Source organism: Phyllostomus hastatus, unplaced genomic scaffold (assembly GCF_019186645.2).
Source record: "Phyllostomus hastatus isolate PE091 unplaced genomic scaffold, TTU_PhHast_1.1 phas_contig_432, whole genome shotgun sequence".
NCBI lineage: Eukaryota > Metazoa > Chordata > Mammalia > Chiroptera > Phyllostomidae > Phyllostomus > Phyllostomus hastatus.
Window position 1 is genome coordinate 278,658 of NW_025333880.1, and position 24,053 is coordinate 302,710.

General features: G+C 40.5%; 1 long non-coding RNA gene across 1 annotated transcript; it reads left to right on the forward strand.

Moving 5' to 3' along the window:
- Positions 1-20: 20 nt before the first annotated feature.
- Positions 21-19,936, forward strand: LOC123822849. Its single transcript, XR_006786434.1, has 4 exons — positions 21-158; positions 779-857; positions 6,123-6,761; positions 18,498-19,936. It is a non-coding gene; the product is annotated as an uncharacterized LOC123822849 (long non-coding RNA).
- The last annotated feature ends 4,117 nt before the right edge of the window (positions 19,937-24,053 follow it).

The following is a 24,053-nucleotide window of genomic DNA, read 5'->3' on the forward strand; positions in this document are numbered from 1 at the left end:
CAGCCCGCTGGGGGCGTCTGGCAGGAGGTGGGGCGTCTGCGCTGCAGGGCTCAGAGCTTAAGGACCGAGAGACAAAGGCAGGAATCCCGCCTCTTCCTGCTGCTTCCCGCCCACTCGGCAACTTCCCACCTACCCCGACTGTGCCGCCGGCCTTAAAGGTCGGGGACCCGACCATTTCTAGAAGTAATTAGGAGTTGGAAGAGGAGACTTCCTTACAGTGCCTGGAGGCCAGCCCGCGCCGTCCTGCGATGTACCCGTTATACCGCGGGTGTCCAGTCTCCTTAAGGGGCGGGGGAGGCGGAGGGGATCCAAGGTCAAAGAGGCTCCAGGGACAAAATATCGGTCAAATCGGGAATTTCCACCACCCGCTTCCTTGCCTTATCCTTATAAGTAAATACAACGTGACTAACTTCCCCGGTGGACAAATATTCTCTGGTTCGATTCCCAGCTTCTGGGAATCCGCAACCTTCCTGTTCTTAAAAAGCAGAATTTCTCCTCTAGACTAAATAAATGACGTTACCAAAACGCCTCATTCCCCAAATGTTTTTGCGTTTCCCACCACGAGGGCACAACTACACAGGCTGCTGTGGGGGAGTAACCTAAACCCTGCCATAAATGGGGGTGCTCCAAAGAACCTAAGTTTAGGTTTGTTGGTGTCAGAAAAGTCCAGGGGTGCCACTGACAATCAAAGGCACCTAATAACTGTACTACAGGATGGTCTGTTTTAAATGGAAAGAATAGTAAAAATGTTGCTCTCCATATCTGGTTCACATTCTAGGCCTACTGATGGATGACCTCTGTGCCAGAAGCTACGATCCCAGAGAAGAGATATTTGGGAGAGTGGGGGGCTCAAAAAAGTGAGTAAAACTATCCGTCAGGCCACAAATGTGGTAGCCTCCTCTGGTCCAGAGCTTGTCAGTCTCCATGCTATTGACACTTTGGGCTGGGTAATTCTTTGTTGTGGGGGCCTATTCCCTGCTTTGTAGGATGCCTCCACCCGCTAGCTGCCAATAGCCCCCCTCCTTCCCCATTGTAGCAATCAAAAGCTCTTTGAGGTGCCAAATGCCCAGATGGGGAGGGGGCAGAAGGCATTGGTTGAGAACCACTGCCCTGGTCTATATCTGCATGACAAAATGCAGACTAGGCTTATCATAATTTTGGGGTTTGGTTTTTTTTTTTTCATATGCTGGGGCCAGTCCAGGCTAAATTCATTATAGTAGTGGCCTTATTCTCTGTCTGCCAAGGACGGTGCAAAAACACAGTGGTGACTGACATCTCCTGATACTGTGGCAGCAGTCTGGAAGAATTCCTGCCTGCCATGAGCTTTTCTAAATATGGGCAATCTGTATTTTCATGATATCAGTTTATGTAAAAGCGACTTGATTTTTGAGACACACGAAAAGTCTGTCCTTCAAAATCTACTTTAGCTTTGCTGTTTGCATTGCTTATTTTTTCGTGCATAGGTTTATGTAGCATTTCTACTGAATGAAACTATGTCTGTGAACTTCACTGCCAACTTGGTTCTCAGCAAACCGTTATCCTTTTTCGCCTATCCTTGGGTTCTCCAAGACCTGACCTGTAGCTTTCTGACAGGCTCTTCTTGTCTCTAAACTGCATAGCCACGTCCTGTCACTTGAAGTTGGGCTTTCTTCTAACCTGAAAGTATTTCTGTCCACACACGTATTTGTGTTAGTATTTTACAGTAAGTCTGGAGATAATGTACATTTGATTTTGAATAACTCTGTATTTGTAATTAAGTATCAACATTTTAAAAAGCATTTTATTTCCCTTTAAACATTTCTTTAAACGGTTGACAAAATTGTAAATGTTAAAAAATTCTTTCCATTTATTTAGAGTGGTGCAAAAGAAAAAGTGTGGGTTTTGTAATCAAACAGACATGATTTCTACATTCAACTCTGCAACCTATTAGTTCTGTGAGCTTGTCCTAATACTTGACTTCTTTGCACACGTGTCTTTATCATTAAATGATCATACTACACACTCTAAGAGGATTAAATCATGCCGTCTGTAAAATGGGAAACATTTACCTGGCAGAGGGTAAATACTCAGTAGATGACAGTTGTTATGTTAAGCAAGGATATATTGATGTTCTTTTCTTTCCTTGAGAAAGAAATAGAAACTGTTTTGCTATTAATCTTGTGTGAAGGTTTTAGTTGTAAGAAGGTATTAAGTGTTTTCCAAAAACAATTGGCCTTCCAGAAGAAAGTAACTTGTGTGTTTGGGGAAAAGCGAGTAGGAGAAATTTGCCCTCATAAACAAGAATAAACCCTTAGCAATTCCACATGGTTCTAGTCTGTTTGACTCTTTCAACCTTTTAAAAGGCAAAATTGAAGGTTAAATGTGTCCAGCAGGATGTTTCTTTTTCCCAAAAAATGCACAAGAAATGTTATACTCGTAATAGCTCCTTCATTCTCTGGAACCCATTAACCAATTTCAAATCAAAGTCCTTTGTCAAGGTCACTGACCTAAGGCAAGGTGAACCAAGGTTGCCTTTCTTCATGACCTTGCACTCCAAGTTCAAATGTTTTAAATATTTTTAATATTTTTATTTAATACTACTTTTTCATAACAAAACCCTCAACTAGTTGAGTATGAATATAAACAAAGGGCTGCTTTATTTTATTTTAGGGCAAAGATACCTTCCTAGAAGTCGGCTAGTCTTTGGAGGAGAGGAATTTTGCAGTATATGTTAAATAAAGAAAAAATAAGTTCTCACCTTGCTAATCTACATAGTTTATAACACAAACAAGCAACTATTTATTCCACCTTATTTCTTAGCCAAGATTTAGCATCAGTGATGGGAATTAAAAATTATTCATAGTCAACCCTAATACTCTATGATGCATTTTCTTGCAGAGAAAAGAACAAGTTATATGTGCTTAAAATGTGAAAGGTAGATTAGAGTATTTTATTCTTGATATTTGTCATAGTTGCTTTAAAAAAAGTTGCTTTAAACTCCCACTTCCTTATAAATTGCATTATCCATAACCTTTTTTCTCTGATGATTACCGTTTCCCCTCAGCGCTGTCTTCTTTTACAGCCTTATTTTCATTTTCTTTTCTACTATAGCTTTCTAGCTTTTCTACCTCTGTGTATGCTTTCTTCTTACAGCAAAGTTTTTCTAGTTCTACTGGTATGAAAAACTTTTAACCTCCAACACAGCCTCTAAACCCTTAAATGACTCCAACACAGTCTTACCTCAACCCCTTAAATGACTTATTTCACTTTTTTCCCTTCTTCATTCGTATCCCCAACCACCAGCCAACATCTCCTCGGCCTTCCATGTTGCCTCTCAGTATCCATATTCTCTGCTCTGATTGCACTTGCTGTGGCTGATCTCCGGGGAATGGGTAGTTCTCCAACTCCTTACCAAGAATATTCATTCTCTCTGTGCTTTTCATCATTCCTTTGGCATTTTTAGTTATATTCCCTTACTCTTTAATTTCTTTGTTTCTACTGTTTCCTTCCTTTCAGATTATAAAAATGCAGTCTACCCCATATTAAAAAACAAAGCTGATGAAAACTTTCCGAACATTTGTAGTAGATATTCATGGTTGCCTCTACGGTATCCATTCCCAGGTTTTTGTTTGGATCCACGTTCAGTCAGGGAGGTACCTCCACAACCTGGGTTCAGGGGTGGAGCACTGGAACCAACCAAGGCCTGGATAGGGCGGAGGCAAGGAGGGTGTCATGTGACCTAAGTCCATCCAATAGTGTGCAACTGAACTCTGCTGGGTGTGCAGAGACAGAACTATGCTCACCTGTTTTGGAAGGTGCTATGTGCACATATGAGGCCTGGGGTTGTTACAGTAACTTGCTGTAGGCAGCCAGTCTGAGGATAATTCAACACAGAGAGGACAGAGAAGCGAAGCCAGAGCTCTGAACAAACTTCTCATGAAGTTTGTCTACCTGCTGATCTTTTCATTGGAAGCAAATGAATTCCCATTGTTGTTTTGAGATGGATTTTCTGTTACTTGCACTTAGGACTCCCAACTGACTATGGTGGTTTAACACTATGTCCATAGATTCTTTGATACTTCTCCCTTCATCAGGTGGACTGTAATTCCCCTCCCCTTGATCATGTGCCAAATTTGGTGACTTCCTTCTAGAAAATAAAGGGTATGATTCCAAGACTAAGTCATAAAAAGGATTATGATTGCCTCCTCTTTCCTCCCATCCACTTCTCTGTATGTGTGTCTCCCTCTCTTTTCTTGGATCACTTGCTCTGAGGAAGCCAGCCACCATGTCAGAAGGACACTCAAGTAGCGCATGGAGGGCCCACATGGTGAGAAACAGGCCTCTGGCCCCAGCACCACTGAAGCCTTCTGCCAGTGAAAACCAGAATGAGCTTAGCAGGAGATTCTACAGTCTGGTTAAGCCTTCAGATGACTGCAGTTCTGGATGACACTTTGACTGCAACCTCATGGGAGACCGCAGCATGAGGTTAAGCCTCTTGCTGTGGTTATCAGAGAGCTCTGAATTGCCAAACCAGTTGCCATTTTTCAGTCCTTACCCTACTTGACCTCATGGTTATGGGGCAATGTTAAATAAGTACATGACTGTGGGTACATGAACAGAATGGAGTTTTCTAAGAAAGGTTATATTTCTGAAGTTTGACACAAATGTTAATTCTGTCTTAAGATACTGTTCTGATTAGAAATGGGAATAAATTCTCAAAGCTACAACCACTAGAAAACTTATTTCTTCCCCCTAAAAACTAATATGAAAAACAGGGCAGCACTGGCTGGTGTGGCTCATTTGGTTGGATTATCATCCTTATACCCAAAGGTTGAGGGTTTGATTCCCAGTCAGGGCACATACCTAGGTTGCAAATTCAATCCCCACTTGGGATACATATGAGAGGTAGCCAATAAATGTTTCTCTCTCACACTGATGTTTCTCTCACTCTCTCTCTCCCTCCCTTCCTCTTTGTCTAAAATCAATAAACATATTTTTAAAAATTAAAAAAACAGAGCACACTAGAGGATATGTTATTAAATTTTTATTATCTCACTGGTGATAAGAAACACCAGGCACTGCCAAGAAAATAAAATGTATATATTCTAACTTCTACATAGAATTTTTTCTTGTTACAGATTATAGAAAAATAAATGCATATTTATCAACCAAATTTCAAGAAAAAAATTAGAATTTGCAATAAAGGCTTATCAACCAATTTTGATCATTTCCCCTGTTTAGGGAAAGACTAATTAGTCTAATTGGGGATTTCATAATTAGCATTTGGGTTGAACAAAGCTCCAGAGAAAAATGTCCTAAAAATTTCCACTTAAAACATTATGTATATAATGCTTCTCTAGGAAATGATCTAAGGAAGGTTAACAGGATTTTGGGAACAATGCACAATGCTGTAATTGACAAGCACTTAATTATTTATGGCATATGCCTGTCAGGGTTTTTGCGTAATCCTCATATATGGAATTAAATTCATTTGTAAAATGAACCTTTTCTTGTAAAAGAAAATAAAAACTGTCATTTCCTGAAGCTCTCACCTCATAAGAAAAGTGTTGAGCTATAGAAAAAAGGTTAGTACTTTAGAAAAAATAATAGCTCCTATAAATTCTATATTTATATATTTATAAGGACAGCTGACTTAGATTTTACTGTAAACATTATTGACTTACACTGTTCCAGAAAGATTATGGGAATACCTAATTCCCATTCCTAATTCTTAAATAATGTCATGTGCGAAAAGACTCACACATTTTGATTTATTTGTTCCTATGTTCAGTCCAATAGGAGACTTGGAGTGCTGCGGCAAACCACACTCCATTTACCTGTTAATGGCTGGACATGAGCTTAAATATGTGTGTTTGCATGGACTTGCAAAACCATCTGAGTCTTCTGTGAAAGGGCACTGGGCTACCCTGCTGCTCTGACTCTCCTGTGCAAATTCAGCTATGTAGTTATAAATGGAGACGAGCCAAAGTACACGCCATCGGCTGTTCTTCCAGCCAACAGCCTATATTGCAATCTAATAGCAATAACTATGGAATGTTCCTTGCATGTCAGACGTTATAGGAACACTTTTTTCCTGATTCAAACAAGAGCCTTAAGAGGTCATTTCTTTATCCATTTTACAGATGAGTAAAGCGAGACTCATAGAAATTGAGTAGCTTGTCCTGCAGCCACAAAGCTAAGTCGGTGGAAGAACGGGGATTCATATCCAGTCTGGATCCAGGCCTCACACTCTTTTTCATTATTGAGTGGGGTCTTTCATCTATGGCTCTTTTCGGTCATACTAGAGGAGCAAAAAAAGTACTTTTGCTTGATGGCCCTAAAGCCTACTAGCTCCCTAGGAAAGCCTTCAGTCCGGCAAACCAAATGTAAACCTTTGCAGCTGGGATTTCCATACCATAACTGACTGGAGTGAAGGCTTCCACAAGAACTGGCACCATGAACAAGCCCCCCGCATGTTCAACCAGGGGAGCAGGCCTGCGCTGGGGCCTTTGCTGGGGCGGTAGGGGAATAACAATGGAGGTAGATCTGAAGAAGCAAATACATTAAAAAAGCATCACTCTGACCATCCTCTTTGGGCGAAAGCCTGTTGGATGGTGGATGAACACATTATGCGACACAGAAACACCAAAGTTGCATTGGGGGCACCGACATTTTGTCCCATCTTTCACTGGGGCACAGCAATGGATAGATTCCTTGTACAAAGTGCAGATGAGGAGACACCCATGTGGTCTTGCGCCACCACCATCCATCTGAAGAAACGGGTGAGTTTTTTAACTTCTTTGAGCTTAACTTTCTGAAATCTAGCTGATCGGTAAGGTTCTGTGTAGCTCTAAAATTATGTGTTGTTATAGTCATGTATTTTTTTCGACATGGGAAGGTATTCACAGGTACTTACTCTGAGGCAAGCAAGGAAGCAAATGATGCTATGGAGCCAGGGTCAGTGTCTAACCCAGTGTGGCAGTTGTACAAGGGACTCCTCCGCTGCCCATGCCCGCCCACACAACATGTGTGACGCTGGAGCTGAGAGAGGACCTTCTACTTCAGCTCCCAGGAGGTCTGCCGTCCCTGACACTGGCTATCACCTCATGTTACTCATTTACCTTCCAAATCTGCCTCAGGGTATGTGTAGTATCTTCCATTAGAGCTTGGTGGAAACACAGTCAAATGTAGAACCCAGGCTGCAAAGAAGTCTTAGGAATGTTTAGCCTTCTAGCTGTGAAGGACAGGAAGCTTGTCAGAGCAGCAAGTGCGTGTAAAGTGAGCCCATTTGCAGTGTCTGCTACACTGTGTTACATTGCTGAGTGTAAAAAGTGTGCTTGGGGCGGGGGGAAGTATTCACACCATGGGTGCTTTTGTGTATGTGTATGAAATACTATTCAAAAATGTCTAAAAGGATATACACTAAAATGTTAGTAGTTTGCTTTGATCAGAAGTATAATTATATTCTTTTTGTTTCTCTGTATTGACCCATGTTTCTACCATGAATGAGCATTGCCTGTATAATTTCTTAAAAGTATGATGCTTATTGTTTCTGTTTCTGTGATTCTACATGACATAGAGATAAGTGTCTTATAGATATCTAACTTCAAGGTACAGGTGAGAGAATTAGACCTTGGAAATAACTTTGAAGGGAATGTAAATCATTATTCCAATTCAGATTATGTTATCAAATTGTAGATATTGGAAAGAATTTTTTACCAGCAACTTATAGGCAATATATGTAATAATGACAGGAAAGCAAAAGTGGGGTCTGAAGAAACATTATTACCTGGAGGGATTGGTTTCTTTTCTCCTCATTGTCTCTCATTGCTCATTTTAAAACAATGATAATTTTTCTTATGAAATGAGATCTGTGATATTATGTAGTTGTGTTAACAAGAAAAGATAACTTTGAACAACAAATCATTTGCACGCAGATCATAGAACTGTACAGACAGCAGTGGCAGATAGAATGAAAGGTGAGTCTGGAAAGGGAGGTGAGGGCTAGACCATCAGCATCTTTGAATGCTAACACAGAAATATGGGCTCAATTCAAAACTTGTCTCCTTTCGTTCCCTCAGTGGGTGCTGATTTTTTTTTATCATAAAATGTTAAAATATATTTGATCTGTTGCTTAAACTTGAAGCCTTATTCTGACCTTGAAATAGCTTAAGAGATTTCTAAATCAATAATTGTGATTTATAAAAACATTGCCTAAATAATTTGATTTATTTAGTGCCCCAGAGAATGCTGTGAACTGGTTGTGTTAGATTTCTACAGCACCTCAATTTGATCAATATAGTTAATTAATCTAGTTTTTAAAGGCACCTGCTATATGCAAGGTCCTTTGTTAGGCTTTGGGAGATATAGCATTTAAAGAGATGTCTGTTCTCAAATGGTTTACAGTTTATTTAAAAGAGCCACAGCCCTGCAATAAAGAGCATGATGTGAGACGCGTTATAAAACAGGAACACAGGAGCCCAGATGAGGAGCAGATACAAGGGTGTAAGAACAGGGAGTTTTCTCTGGAAGGTGTAGGAAGATAAGATACACTATCAAGCCGGGCATCGCTGCGGGCAACGGGAGTCCAGTCCCAAGGAAAACAGGGACGTGACGTGGATACAACCTCAGAGTCACTCCATTCAAGGAGCAAAGGAGCTGAGGTGCTTATATACTAATGTTACAGATCGCATGTTGTATCCCCCTCAAATTCCTATCTTGAAGCGTTAACCCCCAACATGAAGGTATTGGGAGACAGGGCCTTTGGGAGACAATTAGGTTTAGATGAGGTCACCAGGGTGGTGTCCTCACGATAGGATCAGTGCCCTCCTGAGAAGAGACGCCTCCGAGGAGCGTCCTCTCTCCCTCACGTAAGGGAGCACAGCAGGAAGACTGGAGCGCTGTCTGCAGCTGGGAAGAGAGCCTCCCGCGGGGCAGACGCAGCCCGCACAGTAGTTTTGGACTTCCTAACCTCCAAAACTATGAGAAGTAAATTTCTGTGGTTTAAACCACCCAGTCTGTGATGTTTTATTATGGCATCCTGAGCAGACTGAAACAACCAACTTCCATCCCTCTTGGAGCAGGAACTTTCCAACATCCTGGCCTGCCCACACACAGGCAGAGCAGCTTTCTCCAGGCTTGGAGGAGGCTCTCCACCAAAGCCATGCTGCTCCTGGCAGGTGGAAGTCCTCCTGTAAACACTAAAGATAAACCTGGAGCCATACAGGTGAGAATTACCAGCACCTTCAAGTAGGTTAATTCTGATGGGGGAGGGATGTGGAAGTCCTGATACTTCACGGAGGATGTAGTGCTTCACCTGAGCCTTGACGAGGTAAGAAGTTAACAGATACAGGCAGGGAAAACCATTCCAAATGCAGGAAATAAATAGTTGGAGCACAGACCTAGAGATAACTAATAATTTGGTACAATCTTATCTTATTTGTTCTCCTGTTGACATTATTTAATTCCTGTTTGAGGGTGTGGAAGGGGGGCGCGGGTGGGTACCAAATTACTTTATTTGAAAGAATGATATGAAAGAAATAATTTAAGTACATGTTTTGGTACAATTTATAGAAAAGATAAAGACAACCCCAACATGCACTGCCTTAATAACCAGGGGAGTCCCCCCCCTTGGCTCTGGGAAGCCAGCCTCAGGCTCAGCTTTCATCACCACTGTTTCCTAGAGGGTGCTTGTCCGAGAGCTACTGTGCTGTGGTCGCACAAGGCTGTGGTGGATTTCACCTGCTCATTCGTAATGAGTCTCGATGAAGTCACAGAAATAGGGGTGGTTTTTTCAGTGGCCACTTTGTGCAGTTAGTGTTAATTGTTTCTTTTATTGCTGCCTAGTATTTCATTGTGTCAACCTTTGCCTAGCCTTTCCTCTATTTTTAAATATCTAGGTCATTTTCAAACTTTATTATAAGGAATATTTACTTAATCAATAAAAATATATTCTACAATACAAAGATGAGCAAGACAGGTCAAATGCCTGTTCAAGTGGAGCTGCCACTTTGTTAGGAGATGTGGGCACGGCCACAGACCAGTCAGCCCGCAGTGGTTCTCAAGCCCCCACCCTTGGGACGATAGGAGGTGAATCAGGCCACTGCTGGGAGCTCCTTGCAGGCAGGGCACTGGCTTCCTTACAGCTAAAACCCCTGTCCCTGTCATGTCACCTGGCACTTGGTAGATGCTCGTGGAATTGGTTAAGTGGTGGAAGAAAATCCCTGAGCAGAGTGTGAAAGCACTTGAGTTCAGGTTCTTGTAAAAGAATCCCTGTGACCAGCAGCATATATTCCCCTCGACCACTTTCTGCACATCCTAAGACATGAAATTTATTTCTCAGATATTTTATTTTTTGAGGTCTTTACCTTAGAATGAAACATATTCCAGTTCCTTGAAATGTGGTCAGAAAAGGCCACACCTTCCTTGTTAACATTATAAACATGCAAAGAAAAGCTCCTTTTTAGAAATCTAGAAGCACACCTTATTTACTGTCTGAGTGCCTTCACCTCCTGTGGCTTCACGGACACGCTGCCCAGGCTGGGCTTTCTCCTGAATGACGTTTCAGTCAGCGATGGCCTGTGTGATGTCTCATCTCGCTAAATTTTGTCTCTCACTAAGACAGTTCATGGATCACTTTTAGGGTTTCTGGGAGCTCATCTGCCTATATCCAAGTCCCCACCAAATTTAGGAGACCACCTTTACAATTCATCCCGAAATGTCTGTTTTCTTGCCAAGACTGCCCCCACCCCATTTTAATGTCATCTCCACCTCCAATTCCTTTTTTGTCTTTTTATTTGTTTCCATTACCCAAATCAACAGCTGACATTTTTTCCCCAGGGCCATTTTTACAACTCAAACAAATGTATATTACCACGAAAGTCCTGCCTGGGGAGCAGCAGATTAGGAAACCACATCGTGGTGGGTGTTGTGGGCGGTGAGCTGGGCTCACTCATCAGCTGGGTGACTCCTCCCCAAGTTCCATCTCACTTTAGCAGAATCACGAATTAGTACAGAAATGGGATTTCTTCTACCTATTAGCTAACATGGAAAATGGTAAACTTACAAATGCCAACAGTCTGCTCCAGTGTTTTCCAAACTGTGTTTCAAGGAGTATTAGAGTTCCTTAAGTTGCTAATAGGTGTTTTGAAAACTAAAATGGTTCTGTGGTCAAATAAGTTTGGGAAACACTTCATATTTATATTCCTTTTGGAGGATTCATGAAACATATTACAAGTTCCTAATTCTATTTGATTATAAAAACCTTTCACAAAATACCTATTAACAACTCACAGAGCACTAATGTTCTAAGGAATATAATTTGGGAAAGCTTGGTTGACATGATTTTTATGGAGTTTATTTCCTGGATTTATCAGATAAGAGAGTATAGATAGCTTTTTAGTCCTTGTATGTGTCTCCAGTGAATCCAAACAACAATATATAAGGACTTATGATTGTGTTTCTATGACTGGCAGGTTTTGTCTTAAACTGTCAGTGTGGTTCACTGACACAGTTATTGCTGATTCGCAGATAAACATCGTCTGAGATATCCCTACTCAAAAAGTTTAACACAGTGGTTCTCAAAGTGTGGTCCCTGTGTCAGAGGCTTTGGCCTCATCTCAGAACTTATTAGGAATGCAAATTCTCAGGTCTTAAACTGACTTACTTAGAAATTCCAGGGGAGGGTCCAGGTATCTGTGTTTTAACAAGCCTGCCGGTTAATTTAGGGACACACTAAAGTTTGAGAACCACCTTTGAACCCAGTTTAAGATTTTTGCTTTCAGCTCAGAAGGGTTCACAGGGATGGGAAAAAATGTCTCAGCAAGATGGAAAACAAATGAAATGACCCCTATGGCCACTCCAGCCTACTGTCTAGAGCTCAGGCTAAAGTCAGAGGGAGGGACCCTGGGCAGGGCCCAGCCATCTCTATGAGGTAAGAAGATGGAATTGGGAGTCCAAGGAGAGCAAGGTGGCTAGAATTTTCAGGGCACAGTACCAGGTAAAAGAAAGCTACACACAAAGAAAGATCCAGACAACTACAGAAATCACACTCAAGTCTTCAGCTGAGTACTGATCACAGCATGAGGGTGAAGAAACCACCTGAAGCAATGAAAGGTCTGCCCAAATGCAGCAGAGGAAACAGCACCTACAGCTCAGCCAGGACTGGGAGTGGTTGTGCTCCCAGCAGCCGAAAGGAAGAACCTTCTAATTCACGGAATACTGGTAGAATAATCAGGGGGCATTGCCTCAGTAGTGGGGCAAAGTTGTACTTCAATTAAAAGCTGCTCTGGTCCTGCCTAATAAAGCTTAAAAGCAAGTCTTGAGAAGATCAGACTATTTCCAAATAGCATAACTGAATCCTAGAACAAAGCTCTGAAGACTGAGAGGAAAATTAAAAATGGTATCTAATCAACAATATTACCAGGCATGCAAAGAAGCAGGAAAATACAACCCATAATAAGGAGGAAAAAAATCAATCAATAGAACAGATCCAGAAATGACATTGATAAAATGGGTGAATAAGGACATTACAGCAGTTATAAATATATTCCACAAGTTCACATGATAATGTAGAGAAATGCTCAGGCATGTTAAATAAAGACATGAAAAATGTTTAAAATGCCCAAATTGAACTTCTGGAAGTAACAGGTATAATATCTGAAATGAAAATTGCAATCTGTTAGACTCAACAAGATAAAAGCTTAAATAACTTTAAAAGACATGACAACAGAAACTGTCTGAAATTAAACTTAGAGGAAAAAAGATAAAAACAATGAGTAGAGAATTAGTGAGATGTGGGACAACTTTAAATGACCTGTTACATGTGTTTACAGTCTCTGAGATGGGCAGAAAAGTGTTTCAAGAAGTAATGACCAGAAATTCTCTAAAGTTTATGAAAACCATAATTCTACAAAACCAAGAAATTCAGCAAACTCTAAGAACAAGAAACATGAAAAGTACACCAAGGCATATCATAATCATATTGCTTAGAACCAGTGACAATGAGAAATCTTAAGGCAGTCAGAGGGAAAATTACCATAGTACCTGCAGATGGAGGGTGCGGGGATGTGGGGGGAGCGGAGGTAAAATGACAGCAGATTTCTCATGGGAAACAATGTAAACCATTAGGCAGTGGCACAATATCTTTAAAATACTAAGAGAAATAAATCTATCAACCTAGAATTCAAAAACAAATGAAAAAGAACTTGAAATGGAAGTTAAATAAAGTTTCTTTCAGGCATATAAAAGCTGAAAGAATTCACCAGAGCAGACGTGAACCAAAGAAACTTTAAATGGTCTTTCAGGCAGATCCTAGAGAGAAATCTGGAGCTACTTAAAGAAGTAAAGAGTGCTAGAAATAGTGCATAGACAGGTAAAGACAAAGGCTTTTTTCCCCTTATGATAAAAATCTGGATAAAAAATAACTTTCACAAGAAAAACATGCAACATATATATTGTATTATAGGGTTTATCACGTATGCACAGTACTCCTCTCTTATCTGCAGTTTTGCTTTTCATAGTTTCAGCTACCTGCATTCCTAAAATATTAAATGGAAAATTCCAGAAATAAAATATTCATAACGTTTTAAATTGCAGGCCATTCTGAGTAGAGTGATGAAATCTGTGCAGTCCTGCTCTGACCCACCCAGGTCATGAATGATCGCTTTGTTCAGCATGTCCACACTGTAGGCGCTTCCCACCCATTAGTCTCTTATTCGCTGGTTCAGTTCAGTTATCAGACCAACTGTCTCAGTATTGCAGTGCCTGTGCCCCAGTAATGCTTAGTTTCCTTAATAATGCCACATTCACATAACCTTTATTATATTATATTGTTATAATTGCTCTATTTTACTTTTAGCTATTATTTTTAATCTCTTATTATACCTAATTGATAAATTTATAGCATAGGCACATATATGTGTAAAGGAAAAAATATATGTAGGGTTCAGTACGATCTGCAGTTTTAGACCCGCTGGGCAGGCTGGGAACGCACCCCCTGTGGATAAGGGAGCTGCTGTAGAAGTAAAACAATAACAGCACAAAGGCCTGGAGGTGGGAAAAGGAAGTGTGCTATTGTAAGGTTTTTATACTGTATGTGAAGTGGCATATCATCACTTGCAAGTTGGCTGTAATAGATAAAGGATATGCACTGTAAACCCTAAAGCAACCACTAAAACAAAAGCCATCAAAGGAAAGAAAATGAAATCATAAAAACACTCAACTGAAAAAATAAAACTAGAAAAATATTTTTTAAATGGAACAAAGAACAGATGGGTGAAACAGAAAACAAATCACAAGATGAGGACTTTAAGCCCAACCATATCAGTAAACACTTGCACAAACAAACAAGGTTATTTTTGGCCTGTTTCCTTAGGCAAATAAACGAGTCAACTTCGATCTCCTATCGGCATTACATTTCTCTCAAAAAGTTGTACGGTGAAAGATTAGATAGAAACTTGAACTGATCGTGGTTATAACAGCAAAATGATCTTGGCAGTGATTCCTTGTCTAACTTAAGAATATCACAGAAAGATGTCTAACAGGTTCAGCCAAGAGACACTGTGCTGAAGGCACTTTTCATTCCTTCTTTCACAGGCACTTACATAATCAGATTGCTGTAGCATAACAACCCAGGCATGGACTGTTTGAAGTGATACTTTTTTACAAGGCTGAAGCTTAGGAATGCTATTTGAAGGACTTTTCTTCTGAGGCTCAAACTCTGCAAATCTTTTGGGCCAAACTGTCCGGTTTGGTCATTAGTGTCTGCTCTTTGGTGGTCCAGTGCCTGAGGGTGACCTGGACCTACCTGCTGGCCGCATCCTGTGCCATGCTTCCCTCACTCTGAAGATACCTGCTTCTTCAGAGTTCCTGCCTTCCTCCAGGCTCAGGGGCTCATCCAATGACACGTCTCCTTCCCAGAACATGTCGCCTGCCAAACCCATTCATTTAGTTCACTCTAGTTCATCCTTTAGATCTGAATTCAAAAGTCCACTATTATTCCCTTACCCTCATCCCAAATCTTACCACATTTTAAAAGTACATATTATGGGGTATCATTATTTGGACAGCAGCGATGGGAGGAAAGATATTATAAGCATTTGTGCAGTATTTTTCATTTCTTCAGTTAAAAATAGTCCAATGTTTTGTAGCCATTTGGTTCCTCCCACTCCCACCTCTTAAGGGAATTTCTGATCTTTATTATGCAGGTTGGGGTAATCAGTGGAATGAAAACTTAAGCAACAGGTAAGCCTAGAAGATCTACACTGGGGAAGAAAAGTACTAGACGTAACAGAAAAGTGGGCCCAGACAAAGGGGCTTGGGCACAATAAATGAAGGAAGGACAGCAGAGATGTGAGTAGAGTTGGGAGGAATTTGTGTAGAACTGGGCCACGGGGTGTGTGGAGAGGACTGGGACAGTATGAGAGATGAGAGTTGGGAGTGAGAGGGCAGGGGAAAAGAGAATATCAACATGTGTGTCTGAGGCTATGAACTGAATCCCCTTTGACAATTTTTTTGAGAGGCATCATTAAGGATAGAAATTGCTTTAGTGAAATTTTGGTTGCTACATTTGTCTCCTGGATGAAAAAGGAGGGCACAGAGAGATGTGATGACACGGGGTGGCTTGGCTGCCAATGGCTATTCCCCCTCCTTATCAAAAGGTAAGAAACCCCCAATTTCTTCTGGGACACCCTTCCCCACTGTCAGTTCACAGGCTCCCCCTGAAATTGGTCCCATCCCCAACTCTATAAATGAGCATGTGACTTGCCTGGCCAATCAGAGTATCACATTCCCCTGGCCAGGGATAGTTTAGGGAATCTGCATGTGTTCTCTTTTGGACTAATCGGAGTCAGCCCATATTTGTTGGAAGAATAGACACACTGTTCTTGTATCATTGGATTTGAACATGGAAATGAAACCAAGACCCATGTGAGCAGGGCTGAAGTATAAGGAGAGGTACCAGGTCCTGGTGACATTGTTTGAGCCTGATACTAACCCATGCCTTAATTAGCCATTGGCTTTTTAACTGCATGAGTCAATCAATATCCTTTTTGCTTGGGCCAGTGTGAGCTGGGTGTTTGGCCACTTGACACTGAGAGAGCTCTCAACTATACAGCAATCAACTTATATCTGTGTTACATTTGATTGAGACCTATCTCTCTCTGTTCTTCATGAGAATAGGGAAGTGTCTTTTTACTCTTTGCTCTATGCCCATGACCTTGTTCAGTGTCTGGAATATTTGTTAGACAGATTATTAAGTGCATCCTGTGTCAGCACATTGTTTTGTGACTGGTTTCTCTGCTAGACTTCAAGCCCTCTGACGGCCAGGATTTTTTTTTTTCATCTCATGCCACTTGAGCTTTTAGGCTAATGCACAAGGCTTAGAATATTTTAGGTGCTTCATAAGTGTTGGCAAAATGAATGAACAAATACAGGAAGAAATTCAGGAAATCAAACCAGGGCGAGGGATTACAGTGCCCATCATGAAAAGGCCAGTTAACTTGATTTATGTAAGTTGATTTTCTAGATATGTATATTCAATGCCTAGGAAATGAAACCTCAGTTCTTACAACAGATTTTGGAAACTGGGAATGAATCAGACAATTATAACTACTATTTTTTCTTCTCCACGATTTTATATAATTAAATGGGATGATAACTTTTTACCACTAGACTCTTGCACTTCTTTGACCTAAGAAGGCCTAAGATCATGTGTACAGAACTTAAACAGAAGGAGTGCTTTACAAGTAATTATCATACAGTTGACACATTTGCAGTATCTGGAGAAAAACAGTTTGAAACACTATGGTAGTTACCATGTCAAAAGTTAAGGCAAAAATCCCAAGCGCCATGAACTATATCATTCTAGATTATTTAAAATTCTGACTTGTAAAGTGCAAGAAAAATATCAGGTAAAGACCTGAAAAAGCTCACAAGTATATCCAATCCCACTCCTGGACCCCTGCAGGTGATGAGTCTATCTTGAGAACAAGAAGAAAACTTTTCCATCATTTCCTCTCCCTGTTTAAGTACTGGCTCAAGGAAGAAAATCAAATTTTCTGGAAAATTCATGTTTCCTAAATCATCTCTAGCAGTGGGAGAAAACCTGTGATTGCCAGGGCCATTTTTGTTTCAGCATAGTACTGCTGAGCAGGCTCCCGATACGAGGGAGAGCTTCCCTTTTCTATGGCAAAACCAAACCTCAGAAACAAACACAGAGAACAAAACAGGACTTCTCTTTGCTGGTTTGTGATAGTCCTCTGTCCATTCCACAGTTTCTTTATTACTTAGATGAAGGACATATTAAGTCAACAAAGGTGAGCACATCATGCAGCAGAATCTCAGATTTCTTAGGTTGACTTTATCAATTAATGCGTGATGTTGCTAGAAACTGTGGTAGTCATTCTCATATATTGAACTCTAAAGAATATTAAAAAATTTGAAACCAGAACTTTAGTGTTAATGAGCTCATGGTCAGAAAACAGGTCTGAAAGAAACAATGGCCATTTACTCACTTTGTGGTGAATTTTCTAAGGAGACAGGGTTGGACTCTGAAAGAGAGAAATATTTCCTTCTTTATATTAAATGCTCGAGTGAGGATTTGAGAACTTAGTACAACCAAGGAAGGTACTTTTCTGATGTCAGGACAAAAGAACTCTGTCCTACGTGTCCTCGTATGGTATTCAGCTACTGTATCAGCTTGACTGTCCCTTCTATGGAAAGCAATTGTGAACCTGTGATATAACCCTTTTTAAAAAAGAGGTATGAAAATGTGTTTTCTATACAACAGGCAGAGTGTTTGTGATTAGATAGGTAGCATCCTGTTGTGGGAATTTCACTATAGTGTTTATATATCTGCTTCACAGAATCCTTCTTCATATGATATTTACTATAATACAGTAAATATAATATAATACAGTAAGTATATAACAGTTTCATTTGTGCTAGTGAAGTGATATATAGTATCAACCATTTTAATATTACTTTATGTATAGCCTAAAGTGCTATTATATCGTAAGTACTTAGTATTTGTATCAGATATATAAGTGCTCATTGTGTTGAAATGAAAGAATAAACTGTTGATTTGCTTCAGCAAGTATTTGTTAAATAATTCCTCTAAATTCTTATTTGGCTTTTTAATGTGTTTATCCCTTCCCAGTGATGTACACAGAGATTCCGAAGATGTTTGGGACCTACTTAACAGCCTTCTTAGCATTACATTTAAGCACTGATCAACCTAGGTTGTATTTTAATAGTCTTGGATGCCAAAATTAATGCTTTATACATAGGACTATGTGTCACTTTCTCAGGGACAGTTTTGCAAAGTAAAGGGAAAAAAACCTGATCAAATTTTTTTTTATCATCAACTAATACTTTGAAATGTGAATCCCTGGGATAAATGTAGGGAAAATTAGAATAGTTGGTTATTTCATTGTCAGTTCTTTTTTACTAAACTGAATCTTTGAGTCATTATTTTAGAGATGACTGATAGTAACAGGATTTTTCTCTTCATTTTACAGTGGCCCTGGAAAGTCTGCTGTTTCTGATTTTAACCTTACAGATTGAAGGTGTGAGGAGGCCAAGGGCAGACAGCACGTCCCAGAGATGGTCACCATGAAACAACCCGCCCCTTACCACGTGACGTTGGTTGTCCTCCATCAAGAGACGCATGTTTCCTCTCCTGGAATCCGATGAGCCTATTACTGCGGTGGAAGTGGCCCTATGGGACTTCCACGCTTAGGTCTAAGAGGGGATATAGTTTCTGATTTGGAGGATGCTTCATCAGTAAACTTAACCACCATGTTGTGGGGATGTCCAGGCCACACAGGGAGGCGCTTGGTAGGTGTTCCAGCTATGACTTCAGCTGACATTCCAGCCAATGGCCAGAATCCATGGGCCATGTAAGTGAAGGAACCTTTGAGAAGACTCCAGTACCAAACGCTGTCAGACTGAACTGGAAAAAAACTCTGAGAATTGTTCCCCTGAGCTGAGGAAAACTTCAGAATTGTGAGAGTTACTAATAATAAAATGTTGTTTTTTTTAAGCCTCTAAGTTTTAAGGGGACACATTAGGAAGTTGTAGATGACTGGAACAAGATAGAATGTTCTTTTCAATTCCCTAACTAAGTAGCCTTGTGGGCTCTAAGGAATTCACAGCATTCTGATCACAGCATTACACTATGGAGCTAGAAGTCAGACTGCACTGCCAATTAGGTAGTAATCCGTACTCACCTTGACTTAGGTCTCAGTTCAGTCAAGACTACCAGGAAAACTAAAAAAGGCTGACAATGTTAGGGGGATAGTTAAAAAAAAAAAGACCATATAGTCCTGGCTGGTGTGGTTCAGTGGATTGAGTGCCGGATGCAAACCTAAGGGTTGCAAGTTCACTTGTGGGCCAGGTCCCCAGTGCGGTGCATGTGAGAGGCAACCACACACTGATGTTTCTTCTCTCCCTCTCTTTCTCCCTCCCTCCCTTTATTTCTAAAAATAAATAAGTAAAATCTTTTAAAAAAAGACTATATAGAAAAAGGCAGTTACAATGTGAAAAATAGTATCATTTTGATTTTAAAAGTATGTATATTTCTGTACATAACTAAGCTCACTGGGAGCATTGATTTTTGTCTGTTTTATTTATGCTCTACACTCAAAGCCTGGAGTAGTTCCTGGCACAGAGACATAGCAAGAATATGTTGAATAAATGAGTGAATGTAAACACATCTGGTAGACTAAGCACCAAAATTTACTTTTGATGAATAGAATTATGTGTGGTTTTTCTTCTTTTTTTCTTCTTTGATTTTTCTAACTTCTGTACCATGGTCATGGATTACTTTTATATTGTACTTATAAAGGGCTGTAGTGTTTTATTCTAAAATAATAAAAAATGCTAAAGACCTACATATAAGCATAATTCAAATCTTTAAGCAAAATATTCTCATAGGAAAAAAGACGCATGATAATAAATCTCAAGAGAAGGCTTTGTGTTATGTGGGTGAGACCAGAAAGAAATGCAGATTTTCTCAATTGCTGCACGGATTCTCTATGAGGAATCGTACAGACACTGATTTCTGTCAAGACTGAATTCATTTCACTTATTTTACTGTCATATTATGAGTTCTTTATGTAGCTCAGCTGGGATTCCTTTTTTTTCAATTTTTTCAATTGCATTTTATATTCAATATTATTTTGTATTACTTTCAGGGGTATAACATAGTGATTAGACAATCATATACTTCACAAAATGTTCCCCCTGGTATTTCCAGTGCCCAAATGGTGTCATACGCAACTATTATAATATTAGGGACTATACTTCCTATGCTTGTTCTTCTCATCCCCATGACTATTTTGTAACTACCAATGTGCACTTCTGAATTCCTTCACCTTTTCACTCACTCTCCCGACTCCCCTCCCCTCTGGCAACCATCAGTCTGTTCTCTGTATCTATGAGTTTGATTCTGTTTTGTTTGTTCATTTATATTGTTCTTTAGATTCCTTTTGTCTGCCAATTTAAAATCATCAGATCACCACCTAATGCCAAAAAAAGGGCCTCAGAGCAAGCTTCTTACCACTACAATTGTTCTGATTTAGGGTGGAAAGTCGATTTCAGTGTGCACTAGGCAAGTCTGATTGACTAAACCAGTGGCCGTCTAATGAGCTGTGTGGAGAAGGACCCCAAGGTTACAAATATGCCGTACTAATGAGCAAGGTCTGCCGTGGATCTGGTATGGAGGAGTGGAGGCGTGATTACCTTGTGCTGCACGACTTATCAGTTACTATTATCTTAATCTCTCTTATGTCAGGCCCTACTTCTTTACAAACTCTTAATCCTATGGAGCTTCTCAGGGTGTGCTTAAAATGGAATAGTCAGGAGAACAGCCCCCAAAGATGTTCACATCCTAATTCCTGGAATTGAAATAACAGTCTTGACTGAATTTAAAGATAAGATGATTATGTATTGCAAACTAATTTGCAGTCTAGTTTGACTTTCTGCAGTTTTTTGCTGTGTGGATATGTTCTGTCACATGGCAAAGGGAAATTAGGGAGCAGATGGGATAAGTTGCTCGTCAGCTGACCTTAAACTAGGGAGAGCACCCTGGTGTAGCCAGGTGGGCCCTAATCACAAGCGTCCTTAAAAGGAAGAGAGGCAGGTGAGCAGTCAGATGTGACTGTGGAGAAGGCAGTTGGCAGCATGAAGAGGGACTCGGCTTCACCTCTCTAGCTTTGAAGAAGGAGGAGGGAGCTGAGAGTCAAGGGAAGCAGACTCTATAGGCTGGAAAAGGTAAGGGCTTCTCCCCTTGAGCACCCAGAAAGCAACATACCCTGCCAGCACGTTCCTCTTCGCCTAGTGAGATCCGTGTCATATTTCTAACTGTAGGGGAGGAAAAATAAGTTTTCCTCTACCCTTCTGAGCTCTTGACTGTGTCCCTCCCCCAACTCCAGTAATAAAAGACACATTAACAAGGGCAAAACAAACAGAAGTTTATTAACATGTGTGCCTCCTGGATACGTGGGAGATAACCATGGAATGTGAGTAACTCAAGAAGTAGCTTTAGAATTCAGAATTAAACACCATCTTAAAAGGGAAGGGGAATGAGGGATACACACCTCTTAGGGAGAGTAAATGATATTTATGAGAGAGGAATGGATCTTTAGAAGAATAGATGGGAGGTGTGATTGTGACAAAGTTTGTTTGGACTTGACGTGGGTGTGACATGGACGTGACGTGGATATCTCCTTTCCAATGATAAGACTCAGTCTTCCCTGGCTGATGAAATTCCTGGGAGGGGATTTATAACAGGTGGGTTCCTTTCAGAGTTTCTGTCTTTAGGCCGATAAGGGGAGTTCAGAGAAATCCTCTTGCTGCATTTGCTGTTTTTCAAGTGCCGACATCTCAAAATCATCAATATACCAAAGTGGTGTCTCTTGGGGAAGCATATTCTCTTACCTTTCATAACACAGAACACTACAAGATAATTTATTTACATTCTTTAAGCTGCCAAGTTTGTGAAGTTTGTTATAGCCACAATTTAAAAAGTAAAGCATAAAGTATGGAGTATTCTACCTTTAAAAAATGCTATTTCATAACCCACTCTTCAACTGCTAACCCATTGATTTTTTTGGATATCATTTTGAAATTTTTGGCCAGTTCCTTCTGACAATTTTAGGTTCAAGTCTCTCAACAAATTGTATTAAGTTCTGTGAGAAACAAGCAAGTTTTATCATTGTTGATAAATGGTCTACTTAATTTCCCTTTCAAACAATTCTTGTCTATCCAGGGGGCCACATGCACTGACTAATTCTAGAACAACGTGAAATAAAGCATTTGAAAGCAGAGTGCTGTGTCGTGTAAAAGAGGAGAGAGTTTAATATTCACAGACAGTGTCGGCTGTAGCTTTCAGGAAAAACTGTATTTGTTGAGTATTAGACTAAAAATAGCTACTTTTTATTAACCAATTATCGTCTCATTTAATCTCTAGAACAACCTTCAAGGGGAATTATTGTCTCCATTTTACAAACGAGGATATGGAGGCTCAGTTCAGGAATGAACTTGTGAAGCTCCCTTCTACACCAGTGAATCAGACAACATGGATAAGATAACATTTTCCTTTGGGGTAAACAGGCTTGCCCTCTGGACTGCTCTCATCTCAAACCCTTAGTTTAGGGATTCCCTGCACCTTCTGGAGAGATTACTCCCCGACCTTCTCCCTCCAGCTTTGGGGATATGCAGAGGATTTGTTTCACTCTCAGGAATTAACAGTGGCTTTGAGGTAATAACCCTAATATTGGGTTGGCAAAAAAGTCCATTTAGTTTTTTTTTTCATAAAATGAAGGACATATTTTTCATTTTCACTAATAACTTTATTTATTGATATTTTGAGTATATTGGTGTACCGAGTGTGTGTTCCTGATACAGTCTTTCTGATAAGCCAGCTTTTGTCTTTGCTCCAAACATCTGACCCGGCCTTAAGAACCGAGAGTGCTGAGCTACCTGTGCCACCACCAGACCTACAGGTGACACCAGCACTGAGAAATAACGGAGCTGACACAGGTGACTATGCCATTCACTCAGACTTTATTAATGCAGGTTCACTCAGATTTTATTAATGCAGATTTAATCCAAATCTATGCTAACCTAATAACAATACTAATCATCACTCAGAAATAATCTATAACAACATCACACCAGCGAATTGGGGGATAACAAACCTGAGTCCCAGAGTCTCAGTCTGTGGGTCTGGGAGACAGCACAGTGGACAAGGGAGCCGTAGGCATCTTGCAAGGAAGGGTCTCTGGAGCCAGGTGGGCAGCAGGACAGAGCCTCCAGCAGCGATGCCAAGGGTGATCAGTGTGGCGTGGAAGCCTCCAGCAGCGATGCCAAGGGTGATCAGTGTGGCGTGGAACAGCACTCTGGTGTGTGGAGCTCAGCTGTCTCAGCAGTGGTCTGAAGCCTGCCTCAGTTATGCCCTTGAGGGTAGTGTACTCCACCCCTCTGGATCTCTTGATAAATGTCTTGGCACCCCTGCTGGCAAGTGTGGAATTTCCCCAGGAGCCTACTTATTAGTGGTCCCGCTCTGCAGACAAGGCTGTTCTGACCACATGTGCAGATAGATATCCTAGGTGTGTCTCCTTGCCAGTTGTGTCTAGCATGACTTAGTTTCCCTCTTGAACTAAAGTGGCTCGCAGCCATCGTGATTGACATGAGTAACTCCAATTTGTTTTATATGCTTTATGCTATCTTGACCAGACCGGTGCCATTTTATTGCTCTACACATTTGGCTATCTCCTGTGTGGTAGAACGTTGATAGTTCTCAATTAATGTTTTCATTTGATCGCTATCACCTTTAACTGGTCTACCTGACTGTGGAGCATTGTCCAGCAAGAAACTTTGCAAACTGCTTTTGATACATTCAATCTGTCACAGCACCTTCTCCTCACACTGCACAAATCTTTTTTTTTCTTCTCAGTTGCAGTTTTACCTTTCTTGAAATAATAAAGCAAAATATGCAGAAAATGTTGCATATTTTCTTCCATCTTCCATATTATAATGGCTACACCAAAATTCACCAATTTTGATAAGTT